Source organism: Linepithema humile, chromosome 1 (genome assembly GCF_040581485.1).
Source record: "Linepithema humile isolate Giens D197 chromosome 1, Lhum_UNIL_v1.0, whole genome shotgun sequence".
NCBI classification, from domain to species: Eukaryota; Metazoa; Arthropoda; class Insecta; order Hymenoptera; family Formicidae; genus Linepithema; species Linepithema humile.
Window position 1 is genome coordinate 15,830,910 of NC_090128.1, and position 21,162 is coordinate 15,852,071.

General features: G+C 34.2%; 1 pseudogene; it reads left to right on the forward strand.

Annotated features, from left to right (window-relative positions):
* Window positions 1-14,055: 14,055 nt before the first annotated feature.
* On the forward strand, window positions 14,056-18,028 carry LOC105669151 (uncharacterized; annotated as a pseudogene).
* Window positions 18,029-21,162: the final 3,134 nt, after the last annotated feature.

The following is a 21,162-nucleotide window of genomic DNA, read 5'->3' on the forward strand; positions in this document are numbered from 1 at the left end:
CACAAGTCAAAGACGCAATCAGCGTAGAACAGTGTTATAAATATGCATATTTATAAAATCCAATCAAAAGCTGGTTTAAACTTTTATTTATTTTAATAAATAAAAAACAAATTATAATATAAAATATATTATCTTAAGATAATATCACGTAATATCACAATTATTTTCTTTTGACTTAAATTATTGCAAAACAGAAAATTGCACTTTCAGTCGAACAATTGGAAAACTTTAATTAGCACATGTAATAATAACGTAATCTCGTTTAGAATATCTTTCATAAGTTTTAGAACATTGTAAGATTTAAATTTTAGCACATCTTATAAATAATATTTCGATAAAATTTCAAGAATCACGTTTCTAACATTCTTTAGAAATTTTAGAACGCATCTTACAAAACTAAATAAAAATATTTGAATAAAATTTCAATAATCTTGTTTGGAACATCTTAAAAATTAAATTGTACATTTTAAAAATAATTTGATAAAATTTCGAGAATCTTGTTTAGAAAATTCTTTGGAAATTTTAGAACACTGTACGAATCTAAATTTTAGAGCATCTTAAAAATATTTTTATAACATTTCAAGAAACGTATTAATTACGTATATTTGTACATATACGACTACTTTTCTTTGGCTACCTTCTGATTATCTCTGACGAGCCTTTGCCCACCTTGGCGAAACCATTCTTTGGTTATATCCTCAAACTCCTTCATACTAAATTCGTGGTGAGCCAAAATTATCGCTGAAACATTCATTACAATGGCATAATTATAACCATGAATGAACATTATAATTTTTAAGTATTAAAACATATTTTACCATGTATGGCCGTTATTATTGTTTTTAGGTCACTAATTTTGAAATAATTACGTAGACCTTTCCAGGATGACTGTTTGGCAACGTCATTGCTAAATACAGTTCGGTATATTCGAATCAAATTTTCTTTACCGCAGCTTCCACCTATACGAGATATACACGCCATCTAAACAAATATAACAAATAGACAATATTAATGTATAGCACATTCCATCAATTATCAGGAAACAATGTGACGCCTAATTTTTTATTGACCTCCAATTTTCTTCATTTTTTAGTACCGTCAAGAGAGGTTATGCCCTAAATTTTTTAAGACTTCTAGCTCTATTAGGGGCTGAGATAAACGATATCAAATTTTTTTTCACTTTATATAGTGAAATGTTTTCACTGATTTTTTACGTGTAACTTTCACTGAAACAAAATTTCTCCAAATACACTTTTTTTTTATTTTTAATTTTTTAAAAAAATATTTATTCTGCTCTATCAACTTTTCTTACTACTAAAATGCATTTCTTTCTTTAAATTACATTCTTTTTTGCCTTTCTACCATATCAAATCGCCATTTTTATTATTTTTTTTAGAAAAGTTCAGACTTTTTACATAAAAATATCTCACTTTAATTGTGAGCCAGATTTAAAAACAAGGCAAAATAAAATATTTTTCTTTAACTTTTTAAATTTATTTTAAAAAATTTCGCAATCTAGAATCTTACATGAATTTTATAATCAACAAAATTATCGAAAAAAATTTTAAAATTCATTAAAAATTCTAAATTGCGAATTTTTTATAAATTCAAAAAATTATAAAATTTTTTTTTTGCATTGTTTTGAAATCCAGCTCACGATTGAAATGACATATTTTTATATAGAAAAATCTGAATTTTTCTATAAAAAAAAATAAAAATTACGATTGTATATAGCGGAAGGGCGAAAAAACGCAATTTAAATAAAAAATGGATTTTTTCGTAGTAAAGAAAGCTGATAGAGCAAAATAAAGATTTTGTTTGACTAAAACTTAAAATCATTGCGTAAAAAAACATTGAAATCATCTCACTAAATAAGGTAAAAAAACATTTTAATATGTTTATCTCAGTCCCTAATAGAGCTAGAGATTTTAAAATTTAGAGACTTCCTCTTGACACTAATAAAGGATGAAGAAAATTGGAGGTCAATACAAATCGTTCCCTGATAATTGGTGGAATGTGTCATATAATTCAGTAAATAAAAGAGCCAAAATAGAGGCTTTACAAATTTGTTATATTCCTCCAGATTTTCTGATAAATTTTTTTCTAAAGCCTTGACATCGTCAATTGTTTTTAGTGGGAGAGAGCGCTGCATATTTGATACATCCAAAATAGGAGGATCTCCGGAAGTAGTTCGATTAATTTTTTTTTCGACAGCTGCTGAACGACTGTTTAATTCTTTGACTTGTTGTGAAAGGTCGGTTAACGTTTCATATATTACTTCGAAATGAGCTGAAAAATTAATAATTTTAAGATAAAACTGCAAAAAAGCAGATAGTACCCTGATGGAAATATTTTGCTGAAAGTACTATAAAATCAATAAAAAATAAAATAAAAGTTTTTGAAAAATTACTAAATATGTTTCAAAATAAATCATAATTTTCCGAATGAAAATTTAATGTAATACTATGAAATATAAGGAAAGTTAAAATATACTGCTAAAAAGTAATAAAAAAGTTTTGAAATAATTATCATTATAAAATTTACTGAATTAAACTGAAAATTGTTACTTTTTAATGAAAAATTGCTGAAATATTTATAAAATTAATTAATGGGGTTAATTGAGAGAAATTTTCAAATACATTTCAGTAAAATTTCGTTATATTTTTTCAGAAAAATATTTCCATCAGGGTAAAGTTGTACAAAAAAAAGATACCTTCCATGCGAGCTGATGTTTCTGTGATTAATGTATGTAAGTTTCTTATACCTACAAAATTTTAAAAGTGCTAGAATAATCCCGCAATATCACTAATAAAAACTGTAAATGAGATCAAGGAACGACTATCAATACAGGTGTAAACTTCAATTAACAAACACATCGGTATAAGTAAATATTTATGGAAGGTATTGCATAAAAACGACGTGAGGTTTACAGCACCTCAGTGTAATAAGTGCGTAATTTTTGTATAGTGTGTCATACTAAGATTTATAATACAGTAAATGAAAATTTGCCGTTACTTTTATGTGATACGACAGATCCGTCAATAACCTGCAGATCTACGACTTCTTGAACAGGCTCATCGAGAGTTTTCGAGGATATTTTAACTGACTTCTTTTTATTAATTGTAAGAGCTGGTGGGTTTGGTAGAACCGATGCCGGCTCAGAATCACATTCGGAATCAGAATTAGACACCCCAGTTTTTTTTTTGGGTTCTACTTGAAATACGCGACTTTTTGTTTATGTGAATTAATGCGCTATCATCGCATGAAGAATAGTTCATCGCCTTCTCTCTAGCCTGTTCTAAAGAATCTTGATGGGAACAAAATTGTACTTTTCATGTTACATTGTTTTTCAACATATTATAACATACAAGCTAAATATACTGTTACGTTTCCGAAACGCGTCGCACAGTTCGCATAAATAAACCAACACTTTTTATGAAAATAAACACTTTAATAATAAACACAGAACTCAATAATAAGTAACCAATAATACAATTCAAAGATCGGAGCTGTCATAAACGTCCGCCCGAGCAGACAGCTATCCAAGATCTGACATATGACAGTTTGTTTATAAACTGTCATAGAGACCCTTTAAACCGCTAATCAATATTCGTTGTCTTGACAACGAATATAAGAAAGATTATTAACATATGCCATTTAGCTTCAACTTTCTAGTGACCGATCGATATTATCGATCGGTCCGTCAACTGTAACACACAGCATCAGCGGCGAAAAGTATGGGCGCAACAATACAATAAAATACAGATTACCGTAATATCCATGAAATTCAACAGGATACAGACACCACTTAGGGTCATCAATATCAGGCAAAGCTTGTTTTGCGATTAAAGTATTTATATTTTTTAGTGATGGCCACCAGCATTTTGATGATTGTAGTTGGAGCCATACTGAGCCATACACTTGGCACCTCTGATACAATTTTTTGCTTGTCATTTCCATCTTGTGTAAACGTGACGACAGCGTAATCTTTCATCATTGTTGAAAATCTATCGAAGTAATATAATAATAATAATCATTGTTGAAAATCTGTCGAAGTAATATAATAATAATATTTGATAAATTATATTAATTTGTTTTATTTGCATGCGTTAAACTAATATCTCAATACTCGCCATGAAAATATTTCTTGCTGATGGAGTAAAGGCAATATTACAACTTTTTCTTCGCATAACGGCAGTTTTACGCATTTTGTTTTAATGTCAGATAAAAAAGTACTGATTAACTCGTATTGTAACTCGTTAATTTGTTTAATTCCAACATGTAAGGAGTCGCATGGAATTTCGAAAAATGATTTGACGTTCAAATACTTTTTACCATCAACAAAAAAGTTATTTTTTAAATAAATTTTTGTAAACGAAATCGTTGTACCATCTAGCAAAGAGCAACAATTATCAGCAGCTTTTGTACTAAGATAGAAGTCCTTGCATTGAATCGATTTTATTAGTCTTTTACCGTTAGCATTTGTAATATTACTGAATTTAGGAATTGGATAATTCTTTTCTTTGCGCGTAATATTCAAATTATTTTCTTCCATGCAACGATTAACTAACTGCTGTAATGGCCGACTTGAAGATCTGATCTTTTTTTTAATTTTTTGCATGTGATTTTCGAACTTAAATGCGCTAAATTCGTCCAACGTTCCCCATAATTTCACGTAGTTGCACAGATGAACTAAATTATGCACATTATACAAGATATGCTGATAACCATATAATACACCGTAATTTTCAACGAAATACACCAATAAGCTTTGCGCATAATCAAGAAGTTGTACGTAATATTCTTTAGAACACAAAATTCGTATCGCTACACTGAGGCTTAAGCAGGGCCGGAGACTTCCTATCACTCGGGGTGTGGAATTCCAAGTACAAACGGGGAGGGGGGGGGGGCAAAAAATTTTGCAGATTTGTGCGTATATATGTAGACTACATGTATTTTTTATATATTATAATTAACATTTATTAAATACTATATGTATATATACTGTTACGTCCTGATCAGACTTCACGATTCTTTTTTTTTTATTAAATACCAGACCTAGTAAACACGGGACCAACAAAAAACTTTTAAAGAATATTATAACGCCAGAGCTGTTTTTCTCACGAGACACCATGAGCTCGAACTTTCTCACAGAGAAAAATAGCAAGGGGGATAGATATTTGAAAATACCTTGGTCGGTCAGCGTGCCCCACGTCGTCAGAAAAATCATAAAAGTCAAAACTTGCGGTAACCGGAGTCTTTAGTCGACTCCAGATGTTTAAAGTAAGAAATAAAAACTGGCACCAGCTAGCCATATATTTGGATTCCGCCTACGGGAACCCTAGTAGATAGGGTTTTACCGAGTGACGATCGGGCAATGACCACAGTCGCACGCCTAGAAGGCATGACACCTGATACGGTGCACGTGTTCAGTAGGTCTGGGAAACCGAGATGCATTAATCGCAATCTCCACGCGACAGTCGTAAACTGTCAAATTTATTAGATCAGTGACCCAAGGTCTCGCGAACTCATATACCAATTCTCAACCCTCCAATCCGAAAGCCGGGAATCGGGGCAAGCACCTCTATAGACCACCCTTCGTTCCGTCGTACGGTCTAAAGACTACGCCCACCTAGATCTTAAGACACTGAGATGCACCCCACCTATACTAATTAACACCAACCGGGTTACGCCACCTCAAAAACCTACCCCCATCGCTTATGGACCCGAAACGACGCTATTCCTTATTCGGGCCCCTTTCTTCCTACCCCCATTCCAAGTAACTTAATTACCTAAACCTAATCCTAGTAGCTAAAAATGACGCCACCCTCCCCCACATTAAAAATCTTCTCACAAGACTAATTCCTATTCGATCCCCGCTTCAAAAACCTAAGATTTTCCAAATGGATCCACCCCAAGGAAAGGGTATAAAAACCCGTGTTTTGGTGGCTCCAAACGGCAATTATACACAATTAGTCACTCAGTTCATCAAGCAAGTTTGCCAAGTCCTTAAGACAGTTTTTCGAGTAGTTCGGGCCGTGAAATAAAAAGGGTCGATACTTTGTCACGACCAAGTGGTGCATCTCAACCAGAGGGTCCATCACTCTGACGACACCATCCCGCAGCAGGGTGCCCACGCTTTTACAAAGGGTCCGACGTCTACACACCATCCCTCAACGGGGCGCCTGCTCAAAACCACCGTACACACTCAACCCAATCTTAAACTATCTTGTAACGAGTAAGTTAGTTTATTTGTTTTATTTTTTTCCTCATCAGTATTTTCTTTATTCTCATTATGTGCTCCGTCCCTATTTCGTTTAAAATTTTTGTATTATTTATCAGTGAGAACTGAACGTTCGCCGCGACCCAACAATCGTCGGAATCGCTCGGACCTTTCGGCATTCGCTCTCTGCATAGCTATATTTCTCCCACCATACATCAGATACGCGGCGAGGGTCACCGTAAGACCCGTTAGAATTAGAAGACACACCCCACGTAGTAACTCTCGTATAACCACACACACTCAAACCGACCCACCTCCTGTATCACCATCGATTCCTCAGAAATCTCCTCAACAATCTCCTCAACCCTTTCTTGATCTTTCACCACTTCTTACCCCCAGGTCCATCTCCCCGATCCTTAAAGAGCTTCTGGACTACAGGCCCCCTTTGCCTGTCCGTTTCCACCCTCCTCCAGTAGAGGCTCAACTGGAGGAACTCCCACATAACGATCTGGAGTTTGACAACATATCCGTCAACTCCGAAGCCACCACCATTGAATACGTCGAGCCTCCTCCGCATCTTCCTCACCCTGTATTCACCGGGTTCGACTTCTTAAATGTAGTCCTCTCCCATGAGGAATAATACACACACACACACACGCACGCACGCACGCACGCACGCACGCACACACACACACACACTTGTAAATAATACACAAATAAAATTATTAACATTTGCAATTAAGAATTAAGTTTTGTATCTTAATTATAAATTTAATCAAATTAAAATGTTGTCTTTAGTAAATTAAACTTTGTTCTTTTTCATTTGACCACACCCTCCTCGTTCGTCACCCCCTCACACCTTCTCTCTCAAATTGCGCACAAAGGCTCCGTCCTAGGTAATAGGGATTCAATTCCTTGACCCAAAAAGGAAACCACGAGCGGTTGACTTGTTGACGGAGTAAAAACGACTCTTCCAGTCGCTGACCCGTCGGAAGTCCTAAACGTGCCGCTCGGCTCGTGCGGTCAGGCCCGTTTACGTCGATCGCCGAGCCCAACGAAAAATTCTACATCTATCAGGACGTAACAATACATATATACAGGGTGTCCCAAAGTTCGCGGCCCAACCGTCGTGTACAGATAAAGCGGGTCAAACTGAATAAGTAAGTCCTTTACCACTTTGCGAAATTTTCAATAATTAATTAGAAAATAATTAATAAAGATCCGCCAATCCGCGCAAGTATTCCCCGAGCGCCGAGCGCGCGGCGAGTAGGACCCACCCAGCATAGCATAATACAAAGCGCGGCAGAGCGGCGTGAATCTCTATGTCACGCGCCGCTCGTATGTAGTATGCATAGCTAGCCAAGAGAGCGTCCCTCCCACCGCTCTGCCGCGCTTTGTATTATGCTATGCTGGGTAGGTCCTACTCGCCGCGCGCTCGGCGCTCGGGGAATACTTGCGCGGATTGGCGGATCTTTATTAATTATTTTCTAATTAATTATTGAAAATTTCGCAAAGTGGTAAAGGACTTACTTATTCAGTTTGACCCGCTTTATCTGTACACGACGGTTGGGTCGCGGACTTTGGGACACCCTGTATATGTAATAATATTATGAAATACTGTATTTATACTTATATTATACGTATAATATAATTCATTAAATAGATGTATTTAATGATACTATTATGTATAATTTAATATTATTATTATGTGTAATTATATACAGGGTGTCAATTAAGTCCCGGGACGGCTGAATATTTTCTCATGTAAGGTATTTTTGAAAAAGGTCAAGGTCATTTTTGAAGTAATTTTCAACGAGGAATTCAACGGTGACTTTTAATTTGACCTTAAGCTTGACCTTCAAGGTCATTTCAAGGTTAGGTTAGGTTTTTTAAATAGAAACCCCTATTTTTGATTCCAAAATCTAATAGCTGGTGTTAAGAGCTTTTCAAAACACTATAATAAAGTTATTTTTCATTAAGTACTTTTCGAGTTATGAGGCTTGTAAATTACAGTATTTTGACATAAAATACAAAATATCTTGTAAAACATTCAATTTTTGGGAATTTTACCTTAATACTTTTATGCATAAAATAATAAGACGAATCAATTGGTATAAAGAAAACACATAGTTGCTTTCAAGAAAAAGTATGCAGTTGCATGTTGCAAACTACATATTTTTTCTTGAAAGCAACTATGTATTTTCTTTATACCAATTGATTCGTCTTATTATTTTATGCATAAAAGTATTAAGGTAAGATTCCCAAAAATTGAATGTTTTACAAGATATTTTGTATTTTATGTCAAAATACTGTAATTTACAAGCCTCATAATTCGAAAAGTACTTAATGAAAAATAACTTCATTATAGTTTTTTGAAAAGCTCTTGACACCAGCTATTAGATTTTGGAATCAAAAATAGGGGTTTCTATTTAAAAAACCTAACCTAACCTTGAAATGACCTTGAAGGTCAAGCTTAAGGTCAAATTGAAGGTCACCGTTGAATTCCTCGTTGAAAATTACTTCAGAAATAACTTTGACCTTTTTCAAAAATACCTTACATGAGAAAATATTCAGCCGTCCCGGGACTTAATTGACACCCTGTATACTTATTTATCAGGATATTGCATGTAAGAGTACCCTTGAATGTGACACAAAATGATTACCTCCTTTACCTCTGATGACTATAGAAGATTATTGCAAATTTGAAGAAGAGTTTCAACAAGACAGGGAAATCAGAAAACAGTTTGTAAGTTTTTTATTCAATGTTGCTTTAAAACTAAACTATCAAGGCGCATTTCAATATAAAATTTCAGTATAGAATTTAGTATCCTATCTGGATAAATTAATTACTATTTTACATCTGGTTTTTATGTTGCAGAAAAAGAAAGTTTCAACAATTAAAGGAACTACATATGCTAATCAGATGAGAAATATTCTGAAATTCATTTTAGATTATAACGTTTCCAAAAAATAGTCGTGAACAGGAATAAAACAATCAACACCCACGAAAGACACAACATTTGCTAGCATTATTACAGGTAATTAAAAACAAAAATATTATAAACATAAGTTTAAAATGTATGTTATAATTAACACATTAAATTAGTTACTTTTCTTTAAATAAATTTCAATTATGAAAAACAAATCAATATATGCAATTGTTAGATCAATCTGATTATTTAAATGCAACAATTGTTACATTTAATTCTTTACATTTTAACAACAGTTTTCAATATTAAAATATAAAAGAATTGTAATTTAAACATAATTTTGTAATGATTTCAGATTACATTTCTATGGTAGAAAATTGCAGTCTTCATCAGATGCAGAAAGTTATCTAAGAATGGTTGCAGCATGCAGGAGATCGCCTCCATTATTTATTGAAAAAGATGGCATAATATAAAGTGACATATAAGTAGTGATATAAATATATATTTTTATAAGTGCAAAATGTATTTTTATAAGTGTTACAAATATACATATGTATATTTATATTTTATATTTTAACATGTCTTAATATAGTTTATATAAGCAATATTATGTAAAAGTTATGTTTATAAGTATTATGTAAAGAAATATTAATAATAAAATATTAAAATGTAACAAATTTAAAAATATTCTAGGGTGCAGTTCCGAATAGGTGAAACGCCCGATTGTTTTGAAACTCCACTATTTTATGTAGTTTGGCGCGCTGATTACGAATATGATAATGAAAATCGCCGACTAGGTCATTTTCAAGGTCAAAACAAGGTCAGAAAAAGTGAAAAAATATCACTTTTTTAAGATTATTTCGAGAAATATTGATGTAACAAAAAAAAGTTTCAAATAAAAGTTGTAGTTCTTGTAAAAATACATCATTTATGTCCTATGCATTTTTTGTGTAAAACTGATAGTTTTTGAGAAAATTGACGTTAAAGATTAAAAACTTTGGTAAGTAGGATGAAACACGGGGGGTTCGGGGGGCGTAGCCCCCCGAGGGGGAAATGGGTGTAGGCGGGGAGGGGGGTGCAGGGGGGAGGGGCTCCGCCCCTCCCCCGCCTATTACGTAGCTAGTGTCTATTATAGAAGTTGAAAATAACTTTCAAACACAATATGCTCTCTACCTTGCGTAGGGGTCTTGCTAATCTTTTCAGTATCAAATATTTTTAGTATATTGTAGACTCATCATACCTTTAGTAAGGCGAAGATTTAATTCATATAAACTTTCTGCGCGCACACACCTTGCGTTGGGGTCTTGCTAATCTTTCCTGTATTTAAAATTTTTAGTATATAGGAGACTCATCATACTTTTAGTAAGGCAAAGATTTAATTCATATAAACTTTCTGCGCGCACACATCTTGCGTTGGGGTCTTGCTAATCTTTTCAGTATCTAGTATTTTTAGTATATTGTAGACTCATTAGATTTTTAGCAAGGCAAAGATTTAATAAATATACATAAATTGTATACGCACACATGCCGCTACATTCTTGAACGGCATGCGCATGCAAGCTAAGGCCTACCTGTTTACCAAAGTTTTTAATCTTTAACGTCAATTTTCTCGAAAATTATCAGTTTTACACAAAAAATGCATAGAACATAAATAATGTATTTTTACAAGAACTACAACTTTTATTTGAGACATTTTTTTGTTACATCAATATTTCTCGAAATAATCTCAAAAAAGTGATATTTTTTCACTTTTTTTGGAGTTTTGACCTTGAAAATACCCTTGTCGGCGATTTTCATTATCATATTCGTAATCAGCGCGCCAAAATACATAAAATAGTGCAGTTTCAAAAAAATTGGGCGTTTTACCTATTCGGAACTTTATCCTAAATATTTATTTTTCTTTAAATTATTTTTGTTAATTTGGAGTCTCCCGATAAACCACACGAACGAATTCTGGCAAACCGACGAGTTATTCCGCGTCGTAAGAATCCGCTTCGCTAACTACGCACCGTCGCAATTCCGCATCGAAAAATCCGCATACCGTCGAAATTCCGCATCGTTACGCACCGCCCGTGAGGCGTGACAATACGCACCGTTACAAATTTATTTATTAATAAATAAAATTATTTATAACGTACATTTTTTTTGAATAATTGTTGTCATAAAAACATAGAAAAGAATAATTGTTTCTATAGTAACTACATCTGGTAAATAAATTATTCTTGCTGTAGGCGTCTTATTTTTCGGAAACGGACGGACGAACGGACGGACAAACAGACGAACGAAATAGGCGGACGAACATTGAGATCATTTAATGAATCGAACTGATAGATTATGCACTCTTTTATTCCACGATCGAACCATTTACATCGAGTCATCTTGAAGCGATTCTGCCGTCATTTCATTATATCTACTGTCTTAGACGGACACGTACAAAACGGGCTAATCAGCTGTTGTCAAGCAAAATGAGACACGTGGGTGGTACGTGTATATGTACGTGAAATCATAACAACGGATCAACCGTCACTTCTAACCGATAAAAGCTTATATCGCAATTTTTACATTTATATTTAACATGTTTAACGAAAAACATTTTTGATTTACATTCAAGAAAATTTCTCTCTTTTCTGTTAATCCAAATCAAGCATACTTTATTATCCTAACAAAAATTAAAGCACTCAACTAATGATATATTAATGAGATTAATGGATTTTAATAGCATCCTCTCGTGAGTATCCTCAAGTATATTTTTCGTTAATATGTTAAAAAACAAATGTCAAAATTTCGAGAATAATTTATCAGATATAATCATTGTAGAAACAATTATTGTTTTCCATGTTTTTAGGACAACTACCATCTAAAAAGTGCATAAATAATTTTATTTAATAAATTTATTATTTAAGTAATTATTTAAGTAATAAATAAGTTTAAAAAAATAATAATTAATAAATTAAAAAATTTATTTATATTATATATTATTAACAATTTAATAATAATTAAACTACTAATGTATTTTTTTAACGTAATAATTTTTATTACTTTTTAATTAAGACAATAAATAAATAAACTAAACAATATGGCAGCAAATATTTGGCGATATTCGGTGTATTTGCCTGCTTTGGCCGAATATCAGCAATTATACAGCCAAATAGTGATTTTTAAATAAATTGTAAATTTTTAAGAAGTAGAACGTGAAATTTTAATGTTTAGGAACTTACCTGCATTTTCATCTTGATCTTCATTTTGTGGGTTATCACGAAATATATCGCCCATATTCTCTGCATTATCCACATTTTCCAAATCATCTGGGTGATTTCTGCGGACGTGCTGTTTGAAAGATTTCCATTTGCAGAAAGTTGCACCACAACCATACTGGTTACATTCAACTTTAAATGCAGGATCTTGCTTATGGAAACACACAACGTGTTTTATTAATTGATTTTGTGACTTACACTGAAAAAAACACATTGGGCATGAAATAACTGTAGGAATTTCACGTTCTGTCATTATTCCGTTCAAGCTAGCTCGACGCTCATTGGATTGCAACGCTTGCGATCAGCATCTTATGTAGACGTGGCATTAGACTAGATTACGTAACCTAGCCTAACTCAATGTACCACGTTAAACGGTTACAGGCTGTACGTCATCCTTGGCGATGGTGTGCCACCTTGTCGTGGTGCCAAGGCTCTCCTGGGTCAATCTCCCTTTCCGATCGGGACTTCGGTCCCAGGATGGATTGGGGTAAGGCCACGTCGATAATCTCCCTTTCCGTATCGGGACGCTGGTCCCAGGATGGATTGGGGTGAGGCAACAGGGGTCCAAGAGCACACCTTAGGAGAAGGAAGAACTCCGAATATAAAACCCGGGCAGGACGGGCTCGTCAGCCATGGTAGGCAACCTCCTAGTGGAAGGAAAACCACGACGAAAAACCCAGAGAAGACAACTCTGTAAAAAATTACAACTGATGAAATACAATGACGACGCAAAGAGTAAATTTACCGCCTCAGGGGCTTCGGAACCCCAGAAGCCGGCGAGGGGGGTATTCGGTCCCGGTGCCCTTCACGTCGTCATCGTGCAACGGGCCACCCAGGGCGTGCCACGTGGGCGCCCTGGGCGAATGGACTACCGCGGGTGGAGACCTGTGGGCCGAGGCCCACAGAATATTGCGGATACTCCTCGTCCTCCTCGAGGAGAGGATGGGGAAAAGAGGAATTTTTTCCATAATCCCCTATCTACGGAGGAAGGAGAAGGGGGGCGAACGCCCACCCCTGATAGAAAGGAGGAGGAAGGAGGGGGAAAGGCCACTCAAAGCCTTCCTCTTCCCCCCCAGTATGGATAGGAAGAAGGGGGTTAACAGGGATTGGAAGGATCCCTTGTTATTACCTCCGACGCTGTCGGGGGAGGGGAGCACAAAGCCCTTCCATACCCAGGCAGCGAACCGGAAGAAGAGGGGGGTGGAGTTACCTCTCGTCAAAAAGATGAGGGTCTCCTCACCCCCCCCCCTCCCCTAGGGAGAAAGTAAAGAGGATAAGTAGTGGGGGGGAGTAACATATGTACTCCTTTCACAGCTGGAGTAAAGGAGAAAGAGGATTCCACCTCCTCTCTCGGGAGAGCGCCATTGCCGGGGGATGGTGACCGGGAGGATGCAGACTCCCCCTCCGAGGTTTTCCTCCGATGGAGGGATACTTTCCCGAAGGACGCGTGGACAATGCCGGAAAAGGAATTCCAGCGTTGGCACACACCTAATTGGAAGGAAGTGGTGCGTCAGCTAAAGAAAAGGTGGAATACCCTTCCGAAGGCTGACGTTGGCCGCATAGAAATTGGGAAGTCAGGACAATCCATAAGAGAAAGATACTTCTGGATGATAGTCCTGTACTATGACGATGCTCGCAGCCATGTACATGGAACTGCGCAGATTAGGAGGACAGCGGCGGAAGTTGCCCAGGAGTTCCCATGCTGGAAACTAGTATCGGAAGTTCGGCTTCTCGCGAAGCGGGCCCCGATCCCGAAGCGGCTTCCAAAGCCCGCCAAACCTCCCCCACCATTGGGGGAGGCTAATAGATTCTTTCTGGCTGGCCTGGAGGAGGGGAATATGGACGAGATTACCTCGCCCCAGTCCTCCTCCTCCTTCAGGGTCAGGCCGGAAAGAAAAAGTAAAAAGAAGAAAGAGGGAGTGGGAGTGGGGGTGGAGGATGTTCTTCCCATTCCGCTCTCGTTGTCCTCCCCCAAACCTCCGCTTTAGGAGAGAACTTATTCCCCTCAATGGCCGGAGATGGGCTCTATAGCTCACACTCTCCTGATGGCCAGCGAGGGGAAATTAAGGTAGAAATGGGTTTCCGATCTTGAGGGATCTAAGATCCACCAAGATCAGAGACCCATTCTGGGTCATATGGCCCAGTGGAGAGCCCGAATTTCCAGCGTATGATCTCCGAGAGGAGAAGGGCTAGAGGGTGAGATGATGTCATACCGTAAGGTCTTCCGTCTCACCCTTGTATAGCCAGGTTTGGCTCACAAAGAGGGTTTTTAGCGGGTACGTCCTCACGGTGCCCTGACAAATGTCAGGACCAGAGCCGCGATGGAATCCCGCACTCCCCCGCAATACTGGCTGCGGGGAGTCTTTTTGAAGATTTTCCCTTTTTGCAAAAAAAAAAAAAAAAAAAGGCTGTACGCCATTATCGATTGCGGCCAAATAGATCTTTGTCTGGTGCAAGTTTATACATAGTTTTGAAAGGTTTTCTGTAGTATTGTATCATAAAATAATCGGTTTAGTGACAGTAATAATGGAACGAAAGGTCTTCTGTATAATCGGCGAACGATACAAGTGTGTGAAATTCGTAAAAGAAAATCATTTATCCGATGCGGAATGTTTGCGCCAAATCTTGGACAAAGCACGTGCTTCAGACTATATCCTCGATAATATGATGAAAAGAAAAGGAATTGTGCTGCAAAGAGCTATTCCGGGGAAGAGTAGGCTCTGCGATATTGACGAAGATGATGAAATATGTACTGATAGTGATGTTACGGTTTTACTGGTAGATCTTAACCCTACTTCTCAACCTGTTGCTATTGCTATTACAAGCAGTACAATTATGGATTGTGCACAGAACATAGAAGCTGGAGATATTATGGAAATCAACATCCCTATTCTGTTCGAGAAAAAAGCAGATGCAGACAATTTAGCGTTAAATAAAACTGACATACAGGTAAGACACTTTAGGCAATCTCTAATCTACATTAAGAAAATATTCGATATTTAGTCTATTCGGCTGCTTTGGCTGAATATCAGCAATTATACAGTCAAATAGTGATTTTTAAATTAATTGTTCAAGAAGTTTTTAGGAAGTAGAATGTAGAAATAAAAATATAACGTAAATATAAATGATTTCAATGGCATTTATTATTAATAAAATAAAATAAACATATTGTGTTACCTACATGAACTATGTTCATAATAAAAAAACTAGACAATAAAATAATGTTCTTGTTCCAATAAAATAAATATCTGAAACTAAAAATAAAATAAAATTCGTAAACATTAATAAATAAAAATCAATTAATGCAATAAAGTACAGTTTTTGGATATATTATTAGTGTTAATCACATTACAATATGTAAAAATTTTCATTAAGTTTAATATAATGAAACTTCTATATTGTTAATGTGATTAACACTAATGTATCTAAAAACTATACTTTATTACAATAATTGATTTTAATTTATTAATATGTTTAAGAATTTTGTTTTATTTTTAATTTTTGCAGAATATTAATTTTATTGGAACAAGTACATTATTTTATTGTCTAATTTTCTGTTACGAATATTGTTTATTTAGATAACACAATATATTAATTTTTTTATTAATAATAAATACTGTTGAAATCATTTATACTTACGTTATATTTTCATTTCACGTTCTACTTTTTAAAAACTTACAATTTATTTAAAAATTATTATTCAGCCGAATATGTATTTGGGATTCATCCATGACATCACTGAATATTCAATATTCGGTTTTTTTTTAAATCACTATTCCGTGCATCCCTAATCTGCATCATTATAAATCTGTCGGATGTTCATTGATCTGCATTATGTTGTTTAGGTTAATGTATGCAATACTGTTGACTCAAAAACATCAAAGAGATATCGTCAGATGGACAAATCTGGTCCAGGCACAGTGCCAAACCCAGCACCTCTTCCCCAACTGACAGTCGAGCTGGATGACATCAGAAAAAAAATTGGAGTACTGGAAGGACAGAAGTCATTTATTTACTTTTGGGCTACTCATCTATCAGCTATTACTAACAACCAGCCTACAAAAAGAGATTATTTACATTATGCTTTAAGTATCGTTGCAGCCTATCCTGAATTGAAGGGTGGCAAAGGTGGTTGTGTAAGTATATATTTTTAGAGATGAAGAGAGTTTGTACTTCATTGTTTTCATTGTTTTTCATTGTTTTCATTGTAATTATTTAATTGCTATATTTTGGTAATGTTATTATGATCTATTATGTACAGGGTATAGTGAAAACACAGTTAAGTACATGCATCAGAAACCGAAAGGCCATTGTTAAGAAGAGATGCAATAAAATCCTTAAACCAGTTAGGTCTACGTCTGCAGAAATGAAATCTTTGGTCGTAGACAAAGAGTAAATTAATTTCTCATCCATTATTTCAAAACTTGCACAGTTCAACTTTCGAATTAAATCAATTGTTTTATTACAGACCTACACGAGTACAAATTGACATAAAAGATGCTTTAAAGGAGTTAAAAAAAAGCAAAGGTGACATTCCTCATGTGCGGCGCTTACTCAAAGATACCTTTGATGAACGGAGGAAGTGGATCCAGCATGATGCAAAGAGGATTTTTGAAGTGGTGGAAAAGTACCCACATCTCAAATTGGATACTTTGGTAAGATTAAAATGTGCTTCTTATATTTATATTGGTAACATAACAATTAATTGTAAGTTAAGAAAAAACCACAAAATAATCTTTTTTTTTTATGCAGGTTCTGTCTGAATTCTGTACTATAAAAAAATGGAAGGAGGAAGAAAGAGCTATAGAAACCTTTATCACCAAAGTAGATACTATGATTAAAGCCTTAGAACAGCATTTTGGCATTGAACCAAATGAATTAGGTAAAGCCCAAATCGTATTCAAACTCTACGAATCTGTGACAAACAAGAGATTAAGGAAAAGTAATCCTTTGTTTCTTGTAAAAGAAGTATGTATTTTCAGATCTATTAATTAATAAAGAAATTACATTTTTCAGGAAATACAAATTTCAATTTTTTTTACCAGGTTATGTCTTCCACGCAAGATTTAATGACCGTGGAAGGCAATTTACCTCGACTAGTTATGTTTACAATGGAGAAAGCTATTGCTACAGCCTATGTGGTCGCAGATGAATTTCGAATGAAAATTGTTGAGCCATCTGTTTGCAAATCAATAGCTTGTTTATTGGCTTCATACTATATTTGGGATACAAACTATCCTAAAGCATACAAGAATGCAATGGAATACATTGACCATGAAGTGCTGGGAACAGTAATGAAAGAAAATCCAACCATAGATAAATTCATCAGGGATCGCGACCGCACCCGACTTCATGAGTAATGTATTGATCTTGTAATGTGCGAAAATGATTTTATAGATGTAATTATCCTTTTTTTCATTATATTTAACTCTATCTGTATATGTGTATTATTGATTCTTTGCATCTACATATATAGGGTGTTTTATTTTAATTGATACACTAAAATATCTCAAGAATGAGACAGGATTGGAAAAAGTAAGACAAAAATTGTGTGGTTTATAAAAGGACAAGTAATGATAAAATCAATTTAAAAAAAAGAAAATAATTTTTTAAAATTACATGATAGTTATTGCTATTTTTTAAAATGGAATTATATGATTTACATAATATAATTTTAGTGCATCAATTAAAATGTATAAGTATGTATACATATGCACAGATAGAGATGGAAAGATAATATATATGCAGTATTGAAAAATTTTAGTTTATTATTAATAGTTTATTATTTTTGTACAAATAATTTTCGTTTAACGTCTGTGATTATATTTTTTATTATATTAATTTACATTAATAATGGCATTACTTTAAGAAATTTTATTTGAGAACACAAACCTAATATTTATTTTTATTTCGGACACAAAATATGTCCTGTCACTTTTTATTATAATTTGCAGTGCGGAAAAAGTAGCACAGTTATAGATAATAATAAACGTGGACAATAAAAGACGGTTATATATATATATTTAGCAGTTTCTAAATAAATGAATTATTTTCATTACTCTGTACAAACATTTTACTTTTGGTTTGAGACATAAATTGCTTTCATTTGTCATTCTACTTATTATACAGTAGATTTTCTCATATTTTTATTATATCTGAGCAATTTATGTAAAGAGAAATTAACATTGAAAAAAATCGATACATTTAATGTTATGTTGTATTATATATTATATTTAATATAATGTTTAATAATGTATAATATAATATAACAATAAATTATATAAAATATTATATTTGTATTTCTTGACGCATTTATTAATTTACGAACTTATACATATAAGAGATATATATATATGTTCCGCAGTTTCTTTGTTTGCAAAGTATAGATTCATAAGGAAACTCTCCCATCCATTCTTCTTAAATTCTATTATAAAAATTTTATTTATTGTTTATAATACATTATCTGTGCCATTTCATTAAATATATAAATTGTTATAGCGAAAAAGAAATATAAGTGAGTAATCATCAATCACATTTTATTCTAATTAAATTTTTCATTATCGGAAAGGTTGTTTTAATGTGAAATGCGCATATAGTTGAATAATTTATATATAGTATATGTTAATAAACATTTTTAGAGAGAGACAGAGAGAGAGAGAGAGAGAGAGAGGAGGGGCGGGGGACTACATGTTACCTATGAAATGTTTATATTTATATGTATTTTATTTTTATTTAAAGTGTCAGCAGATCTTTACATTATTCTTTACAGGTCCCAGGGAGATTAGATTACATATATTATATGCATTCAGTTAACACAACACGAATTATACGTGTCTATAGAACACACTTTTCGTGTGTTGCACCTCAATGCTGCCAGAAACGAGCGGCGGCATCACACTAATACAACCGAGAACCAATGACGTCACCCTATCCGTGTGAGCTCGACCCGATCGACCAATGGAAGAGAACGCCGTCTCCCAACAGACCGTCTGTTGCGTCGGCTCGGTGGAAGGGAGACGGCGTTCTCTTCCATTGGTCGACCGGGTCGAGCTCACACGGATAGGGTGACGTCATTGGTTCTCGGTTGTATTAGTGTGATGCCGCCGCTCGTTTCTGGCAGCATTGTTGCACCTACACGTTTCTTGCAAATTTACACACTACCTTATGTGTTGCATACCTATACACCTACAGACGTGTAAAAAGTGACTACATGGATTACATACGTAAAACGTGTTAAAATAACACACTTATTTTTAGAGTGTACTAAAAATGAAGTTGTAGTCGCGGAAATAGAATATATAAAAGTACAAAAAATGAAAAAATATGAAAAATTTCGAGGTTAATTTTATAAAACTAACGATTGGTTAACCAACGTTGAAAGTAATCACTATTTCAGCTCTCTCATTTGCAAAGAAAGTGTTTAAAGAAAATAAAGATATTTTTCCTTTAATAAAAGTTCAAAATAGTGAAAAAAGGCAAAAGTAATAAAGTTATTTAAAACTTGTGAAATAAATAAACAAAAATAGAAAGATATCTGCAGGCAGGCTTCTTTGCAATTTAAGTATGCCCGATTAAGTAAATAATTTAACAATAATTATTTCTCTTTACGCTATTCTCAAATAGTATGTTATTCCTTATCAAACAATTATAAATTGAGAAAATGTTACTTACAATTATGTAATGGCAGTTTCCAGGACATGAATAAATTTTTTATTTGCAATACGAGATAACATTTCACGGCATATTCTCTTCAATCTGTATGATATTCTACTGTGAAGTACAGTCACGGACAAAATTGAGTGAACACTAATTTATTTTATATAAAAATATTGTAATTTAATCAATTTTTCCTAATTAATTTCTTATTTTTTTACTTTATATTATAGTTTGCATTTGTCATCAATAAATTTGGCTAATAGTTTTATAGAATCATGTGATTTATTTTAAATAAAGATTATTAAAAACTAAAATGAAACAAAACAATGTGGACAAAATTAAGTATACACTTTCATATTTTTCATATTTCACGCTTTTTATGTTGCTCTAATATTTTGTATTTCCTCCTTTAGCTTTAATAACCTCTTGTAATCGCCTAGGAATACTATCTACTAAGTGTTCAATTTTATCCTTCGTTATACACTCCCATGATCGTTGTAAGCTATCGAAAAATGCGGCTTTATTCGATCTGTTAGTAATCGGTACTTCTTTGTCAAGTATGGCCCATAAGTTCTCAATGGGGTTCAAGTCCGGACTTTGCGGAGGCCAATCTAAAACTTCTATTCCGGAATCTTTGAAAAATTTTATGGTTTTCTTGGATTTGTGTATGGGAGCGTTGTCTTGTTGGAAGACAAAATCATTAGCAATATCCATTTTTTCTACCGATTCTTCCAAATTTTCATTAATGATGTCGATGTATTGCTCAGCGTTAATGATTCCATTGAGTAACACTAAATTTCCAACTTTGGACCAAGAGAAGCAGCCCCACATCATAACCTCTTCCATATTTTACAGTTTGCGAGATGAATTTTTGTTTGAGTGCTTTATTTGATTTTCTCCAAACTCTGTCTTTTTTTCTTGCCAAACAATTCAAATTTACTCTTATCACTCCACACAACTTTTCTCCAGAACGAAACAGGCATATTAATGTATTTTTTGGCAAAGTTTAAACGTTTGCGCTTATTCAAGTCAGTAATGAATGGTTTTCGCAACGGTATGCGACTGTGCAAATTTCTGTGCATCTTTCAATCTACAAGAC